Raw genomic sequence first — 8,936 nt, forward strand, 5'->3', positions numbered from 1 at the left:
TAGTGTTTTGGAATTAGAAGAGTCCTTGAGACTGTCCCCCCTTACCCCTACCTCTTACGTGGGGGGTTAAAGGGTTTGCACAAGATCCCAATGTGGAGCAGGAAGTCAGAATTAAGAATTGGCTGTCCTGATTCCCAGACCAGTGTACTTCCACTTCATTAACAGGGCTTCTCTTCTCTTTCCTTCTCCTCCTCCTGCTTTTGTGTTTTTAAAGCATAGCTTCTGCGTTAGAACAAGAGTTTTGTAAGTTGAGGGAAGTCCATAAAGTAGATATTATTTTTATAAATATTTCTTCATTTTTCATGTAAAACCCTTCTGGAAAAGAAACTTGTAAATAAATAAATAAGGCACACTTGACCTCTGGTTCTATCAGCCTGTGGGCTGACTGTTCCCAGCAAATCTCTTATCCATCGGGTAAGAACTAGGTGTGGATGGTGGGAGGAGCAGAGACGCAGGAGAGAGAACATGGTGGCGAGGAATCAGTGAGCAGGAGAGGGAATGTGCCCAGGAGTCTCCACCCACTTCACTCACTGGAGCCTGGGTAATACAAGGACTTAAGCTACAGAATGTCTTGGGCCCAGAAGACTTTGTGATTCAGGGACCTAGGATCCTAGACTACAAAACTACTCTTTGCAGGGACATCCTAACTGGTTTCTGTGGACTAACCTGAAAATCTAACCACCATTTAGAGCATTATTTCTATTCCAAACACATTTTCCCATAATCAACTGACATTTGAACACTTGCATCGTTCATGAGTACACAAGTGTCATACTTAAGACATTCCATTCATTTTCTCCAAATAAAATCCCTCTAGACGGAAGAAGCTGCAACAGAGGAGTCAAGTCCATATGACATCCAAACCACCTCAACTGTGAGAAGACTGAGGAAGGCTGTGCTTTTCCTCACTGTGGCAGGACGCAAAGAAGGCTGGTCTTTGGTGCAGGGTTGGTATGGCGGGGGCAGGAGAGGAAAGGGTCCTGGTGGAAAGCTGGCCAGAACCCTACTATCACAGAGTTCTTACTGAATTTGTTCCGATAAGGTGTTCTGGAGGCAGAAAGCTCTTATTATTTTCAGTATACAAAGATTTAAAATAAAAATTTCTGGAGTAGAATCCTAGGGGGATATATAAACTACGGCAGTCTATTTCTCTGTTTTTGCTGCTTTACTTACTGATTCTGCTTGACAGAGCTACCTATAAAGACCTATTGGAAACATTTGTCCTGCGGTCCTAACGCTCTAGGCCATGAGAGAGCTGGCAGATAGCAAACTACGCAGAATCGAGCACACCATACACCATGGGCCAAGTGGGAAAGGAAAATGATCATCTGTTTACGTGTTTAGTATGCTCACTTAACACTTAACCCTCTAAAATCCAGCATCTCTTCAAAATAGGTTTCAAGTAAAGTATTATTTTTCATTATTCTAGTTACTTGAACAGTGTTTCATAAATGCATTGTTCCTATACCAGTAAAACTGCCACTGTTGGTGCCAGTAAGAGAATTTGAGGGAGAAGGCAATCTAGTTCGCAGAATAAGGTTTGGCAGGAAAATGTCAGTGAAAACTTTTAGATGAAACATATATTTCGAAACAGAAAATTTGGGCATAAAATTCATTTCAGTGTAAAACTCATCTGAAAAGGACTCCAACTCTAAGAATCCCAACCCTAGAAGATGCTATTCAGAGCCTGGCACGTGTTAGCGTATTACTCACGATTACAATTCTGATTGCACACTAGCAGTCCAATTATGTTTAATACACAGCGATGACTCATCGTTACCAAGGATAATTCTACCACACTGAATGAGAGAGTTCAAGATTTAACACACGTCATGTAGTGAACACATTTGGCCACTGGCAAAATGTAATCGTCCCCTTGTCTTTCATTTTAATCATCTTTATTAGCAGAAAAACACACAATCCTTTACCATATGGAAACAGCAACTTAAAAGTTAATGCTCTATTACTGTGTAGAGAATTAATGCATTCTGGTTTTGCATCATGAGAATGGAAATGAACTCTCACTTTGATGTCAACTTAAGCTGAAAGAATTTTGTCTTTAACATAACTTAGAAAACAGGTGCTAAGGATAGATCAATAGAGTATACCATTTTTTTTATTTATTCTTTTTTATTTTTCCCTAATCACCATGTTACTTCTTTATCTCCTCGTATGTTTGGTTACTTACGGAACCGAAGCTTTTTCTTTGGGATTAACTTAGTTTTTTAATCTTATTCAATGGTATAAAATAGTATTTATAATTTATAATCAGAGTACATTTATAAGATGCTTCTGAGTAAAAATTGCTTGGTATATACTGCTAATTAAGTTTTAGTGAACTGTTTTCATTGCAGAACAGATAACACTTTATGGATAAAGCCTTCATTGCAACTACTGTATAATGTCTCTTGTATTTGGCCTGCTAATTCATGCTCTGATGCATTACAGGAGGTGCCCATCTGAAACGAATGCTACATAGTTATCCCAATTTTAAAAGATGAAGAGTTCTGAATACTTCACAGAAAGATTCTAGAATTGATACAGCTATATCCTAATTGTTTTAAAAGGCTGTTTCTTGGATCTACTGAACTCTTATAAAACCCTAATCTGTCCTATATCCCCTTCCAGGAAGAGATACTAGCATATAGTAATGACAACAGTTCCTTCAACTCGGAAATCTAAATTGAAAAATCTGTGAAAAGAGCATGGAAGACGTAATACTTATCACTCCCTGCTTCCGGGCTCACTCCCGTCTTCCCCATACATCACATTACATTGAAGATCATGGCCACTTAGACATCTTTCCTGAATTGTGTTCCCTGGAACACTGGTATTCCACAAAAATGTATATTTGACGACAGTAAAAGATGTTAGCAATATTTATTTTTAGATTTATTTTTAAAATACGTCTAAGAAAAACACTAAACAGTTATAGAATTTTTGTTACTGTATGCAAATCTGCCTTTAAAAGTGATACACAACCCAAGAGAAAAACATGCTCCTACAAAATCTCATACAAGAATGTTTATAGCAGCATTATTCATAATAGCTAAAAAGTAGGCAGAACCCAAATGCCTATCAACTGATGAATGCATAAACAAAATGTGGTACATCCACACAGTGGAATACTACTTGAGAATAAAAAAGGAATTAAGTATTGAGAGATGCTAAAATATGAATGAACCTTAAGAATATTACAAAGGACCACACACTGTATGATGCCATTTATCTGAAATCTCCAGAACAGGCAAATCTATAGAGACAGAAAATAGATTACTGGTTGCCTAGGACTAGGGGAAGTGGCGGATAGAAGGCTTGGGGGTGACGGCTACGGGGGTACAGGGTTTCTTTCTGGGGTGACTAAAATGTTCTAAAATCTGATTATAGTGGTGGATGCACAACTCTATGAATATACTAAAAACCACTGAATTATATACTTTAAAGAGGTGAATTGGTATGTGAATTATATCTCAATAAAGCTATTTTAAAGAAGAAAAATAGGCACCAGAACTGGCACTTCATTAAAAAAGATATTAAAAAAAGCCAATAAACATATGAAAAGATGTTCAACTTCATTAGGCATCAGAGAATTAAAAACAGAAACCAAAATAAGATACTCTCACACACCTACCAGAAGAGCTAAAATTAAAAAGACGTACAACAACATGTCTTGGTGAGGATGTGCTGCAGTCTACATACCCTGCCGGTAAGAAAAAAAATTGTACAGCCATTTTGGAAAACTATTTGGTATTAGTTATTAAAGCTGAATATAAGTACACTGCATGACCTAGAAATTCTACTCCTAGATAAATATCCAACAGAAATACACACGTATGAACAACAAAATCATGTATAAGAAAGTCCATAGTAGCATTATTTTGTAATATCCCTAAACTGAAAACATCCTAAAAGTCCATATAAAACAAAGTGGATTTAGAAACTGCGGTATATTTCTACAATGGACTACCACACAGTAACTGAAATGAACTACCGCTATACACAACAACATGGATAAATTGGACTAATATTATGTTGTGGAAAAAGTCAGGCACAAAAGATTACATACAAAAATAATTCAAAATGGAGAAGAGTCATCTGTGGTGGTATAAATTAAGGTAGTGATTACCTCTGGGTGGAAGAAAGAAGGTAGCATGGGGCAACTAAGTCATGAGGAAGGCTTCTGGAGTGCTGGTAATATTTTATTTCTTGGCATGGGTGGGGGTTACATAGATGTGTTTATTGTTGCGATAACTCACGTAGCTGTATACTTACTATTTGTATTTCTCCTACATATGTTGTACTTGAGTTTAAGAAAAAAAAGGTTATTTTTTAAAAGTGAAGAAAAAAAACAAATGGTGCATAATAGCACAATACCTGGCAATGCCAAGAAAGTCTAATCAGTCATTTACTCAGAGTATTTACTACCAGTTACACGGAACATGTATCACCAATCCAATAAATATGGGTCTGTATTATGAATCCTGTCATTTTATTCCAACACATATTTGCGACATTTTATTTATTATATATTAAACATTCATACCACATTTAGTTGTTCCCCACAGATCTATAGGTAGTTCACAATCCATACAAGACTCAAGCAAGCAAACAGGCAGAACCCTTAAATATGAAAATAATCACAGCACTTGGTTTCTAGAACACTGGAAGGTGAGCTGTCCCATATGAAACGTCTGTAATTTTTAGATCCGTCTGAAGAGCAGCAGATTATTGCAAATCTGCGGTCCTGTTCTTCCCTTTGTTACAAAAATCTTTCGGAAATGCATTTATGCTGCAACCAAAAACTCCCAACAAAATAAACAGATCTGATACAACACCTACTGGGAGGATGAGGCTGAGGAACATGGTTCGTAAAAGCAAACAGCAGATAGACGGTAAAACAGGAAAACGTTGTTCTCGTGTTTAACGTTGTTTTCGTGTTGTCTTTTCAACCAAAAAATCTACAATTAAAGATATTTTTGTTTTATCTTGCAATTTTTTTATTCTTTTTGTTCCTAATAAAAGTTTCCACTTATGGGATTGAGACCCTATTATAAAAGAAAAAAGCAAAAGAATAAAATTCTGACAGTTTCTTACAGCAACGAACTCCTCCGCAAAAAGTTCTGCTGTATTTTAATCCAAGCACAAATTATATCTCATATATTCTTTAATACATTTCTATATTTTGAGATGTTCCAAGATCAATAAGTTTGGGAAACCCTGACCTAGAATTATCCTCTCAATTTCAGAATATCCCTACCTGCGTCCATGATCACCAGCCTCTATAGTTTCAAAAGTTTACATTTTTTTATTCGCTAATTCAATCCCTCCCCAAACTTTTTTTTTTTTTTTCCTGAGTGACCATTGGCTAGATGAGATAAGGAGTAAAACAGAGGAAGGGAGCAAAAGGAGGTCTGATAGTAGTGATAAACAGCATGGTATCATAAAATGAGGACAACTGAGGCAAAGATGAAAGCCTTTAGTGTACTGAAAAAGACTAATGTGTGACGTCAATGGGCATAAACCAGTCAACTACGAGCCCAACTGTGAAAAATCAAAATAAAAAATGTATAAATAATTTTTTTTAATTGTAACTAGAGGTCATCAAAGATTGTTCTTTTAAAAGTAAGGTAAAGATCAGGGTTTTTAGTAGCTTTTAGCACTCTAAACTTCCGTTAAAGCATATGATCCAATGTTTGATATTAACACATTTGATTTTTATATGTGTTTCCAGGAATAGATAATATATAGAATGAGGAATACCTGTAAGATCCAGATAGGCTGCTCCTTCTGAAGGCAGTCCCTCTCCGCATACTCAAATCTCATCTCTACCCTACCATCTGGAAGTATGAAAATGGGATTTGACGTACAGCTTGACTTACACCCACTATATGTCTGGCACTGTGATAAACAACAGGAATACATCTTTTAAATTGCCCCTTCTAAATACACAAGAAACTAGTAACAGCAGTTACCTCTGACAGGGCAAGCTGGGAGACTGGAGGTCAGGGATGAGGCAGAGATCAACCTTCCACTCCACATATGCACTTTTGTTCTGTTATTGAAAATAATAAACCAAGCATCTCTAATAAAAAATACCTATATGACTACAACTTCTACATCATCCTAAACACACATACAATAACTTTTTACACATATTAATTCTTTTTATGTAGAGCTGAAATCCAAAGCCCTCCAGATATGTTATATTCTTAGGTCTCTGGACAGAGCCTCCTTTTTTCATATGCCCCCACCCTCAACCCTTAAAAGCACAGTTCATTCATGTCAACGCTTATTTAAAGCACCCAAAGTAAGTACACCTAAAAGGTTTTCTCCACTGACCAAATGTTCAAGAATAATCCATCAATGTCAATGCAGGAGCTACTCTATATTTATGATCTATGAGGTTCCCTCAACTTAGGCACTGAGGTTTCAGAATTACTCTCCTTTAAATAACTGTGGATCATCTGATAATATGAAAGACCTTACAGATGTCTAAATTACTAGTACCACTGGAGTACTCTACAGGCAGCAATACTCACATGCTTTTTCTTTTCTTAATATAATTTATTTCCTTTTTGTTGTTGTTGAGAATATACACAACAGAACATACACCAATTCAACAATTTCTACATATACAATTCAGTGACACTGATTACATTTTTCAAGTTGTACAACCATTCTCACCCTCCTTTTTCAAGTTGTTCCTCCCCCATTAACATAAACTCACTTCCCCTTAAGGTTCCTATCTAATCTTTCAAGTTGCTGTTGTCAATTTGATCCCATATAGATAGATCTTAAAAGAGCACAATGCTCAAGGCAGACATTCTTTTCTAGTTGAGCTAAACTATCGTTTGGGGAAGCAGAGCCAACATAGTGTCCTAGACAAACACATCATGCCATCCCTCTGCAGCAAAGACCTAAAAAACTAAGTAAAACAGATACAAAAGTCAATCCTGGAACCCTGAGCATCAAATGAAGGGATAAAGAACTAGATCAAACACCAAATAGAAGAAGAAACTGAACAAAAACAGACAATGAGGAGAGATACAGAGTGGAGGTTCCCTGCCAACTAACACGGCACAGCTTCGCCATCCTGGAGCACAACCAGAAACGAACCCAGACAGGGAGTACAAGAAGGCAACTCCACGGAGCTCCCAAGAGGTGACAGAGCACCTGGTAACCGCAGAAACACACTTTCCCACCCCTCACCCTTCTACCCTGTATGCCACCCCAGCCATCCCTTCCTGATGGGCCATGCTATGCCACTTGGCTAGAGAGCTACTGGCCTGCAGTCACTCCAGGTCTGCCCCACCCCACCCATCAGCTCCTGTCACACTATTTTTTCTCCCTTTCTTCCCTTTTTTCACTCCCTCCCACCTAGGCCCATACGCCACTCCCAGCCCTTCCTGACGGGTCACACTGCGCCTCTCAGCTAGAGAGCTACTGGCCTGCCATCACCCAGGGTCTGCCCTGCCCCTACCCACCAGCTCCTATCACACTATTTTTTCCTTTTTTTTTTTTTTAAACCTTACTTCCTTTTCTTTCTCTCTCCCACCTAGCCCCATACACCACCCCATCCCTCCCGATGGGCCGCCACACCACTCGGTTAGAGAGCTACTGGCCCACCATCATCCCAGGTCTGCCCCACCCCCATCCATTGGCTCCTGCCATGCCATTTTTTGGTTTTTGTTTCAGTTTTGTTTCTCTCTTTCTCTTTCTTCCTTTTCTTTTTCCCTCCCACCTAGCCCTGTACGCCACCTCTACCCCTTCCTGCCAGGCCTCGCTGCACCACCGTGGATAGATAGCTACTGGACCACTGCTGACCCAGGTCCCCCATGCCCACACCCGCCAGCTCCTGCCATGCCATTTTTTCCCAATTCTTCCTTTCCTTCTGTCTCTCAAAAAGCCCCTTCCATGGGCCACACCACACTGCTGTGGGTAGAGAGCCACAGGTTGCTGCCAACCCAGGTCTGCCCTGCTCCTGCCCGCCGGCTCCCACCGTACCATTCCTTTTTTTTCCCCTTTCTTTTATTCTTTCTCCCTCTCACCTAGCCCCATACACCTCGTCTAGCTCTTCCGTCCAGGCCATGCCACACCACCATGGCTAGAGAGCCATAGTCCCACTGCCATCCCGGGTCTGCATCACCCCCACTCACCAATCCTGCCATGATATTTTTTCTTTCCCTTTTTTCTTTTCCTTTCTCCCTCACATCTAGCCCTATACGCCACCTCACTCCTCTTCCACTGGCCCCCCAGGTCCATCCGACTCCCACCTGCCAGCTATCCGTTTTTCCTTTTTCTTTCTCTTTCTTCTCTTTTCTTTGCTCCCCCTACCTAGCCCCATATGCCACCCACCCTTCCTGCTGGCACTCATGGTGCCGCTACAGCTATGGTATCTTTGGCTCAGGCCCACTGCTGCACAAGGCTCGCACTGCCCCTCCCCTCCTGCCACTTGACCAGCTGCTGAACAGAGGGAAGCGAGCCTGTACAACTCCCCATGAGATACCCATCCCTGTCTCTCTGGCAAGGGAGTGTGAATGCCCCCCACACCACTGAACCTAACACCAGGAGGCAGACAGCGCCCACCCAGTCTGCCCTTAGCCATGTCATGAAACCAGTGTACAGCGAAATAGGGTTGCCTTGCCTGCTGCTGCCCTGCCCACCCAGACAAGGTGGTGAGAGCTACTCTGCCCACAGACAAACAAGTAGCAAAGCATGCCCAGCCCACCTGCCCTTACATATCAAAACAAAACAAAGAAGCAGGATGAAACAAATAAACACACAATCAATAAATACAGAAAACAGTAGCTTAATGTCTCAGAGGCAGCAGACAATATCAAAACATATAAAAAAGCAGGAAAAGATGGCTCCAGCAAGTGACCAAAATAAAGAATTAGACAACCTTCTGGTAGTAGAAAGCTCAGTGGAACTACCTG

This window comes from Trichechus manatus, unplaced genomic scaffold (assembly GCF_000243295.1).
Source record: "Trichechus manatus latirostris isolate Lorelei unplaced genomic scaffold, TriManLat1.0 scaffold00076, whole genome shotgun sequence".
Classification (NCBI taxonomy): domain Eukaryota; kingdom Metazoa; phylum Chordata; class Mammalia; order Sirenia; family Trichechidae; genus Trichechus; species Trichechus manatus.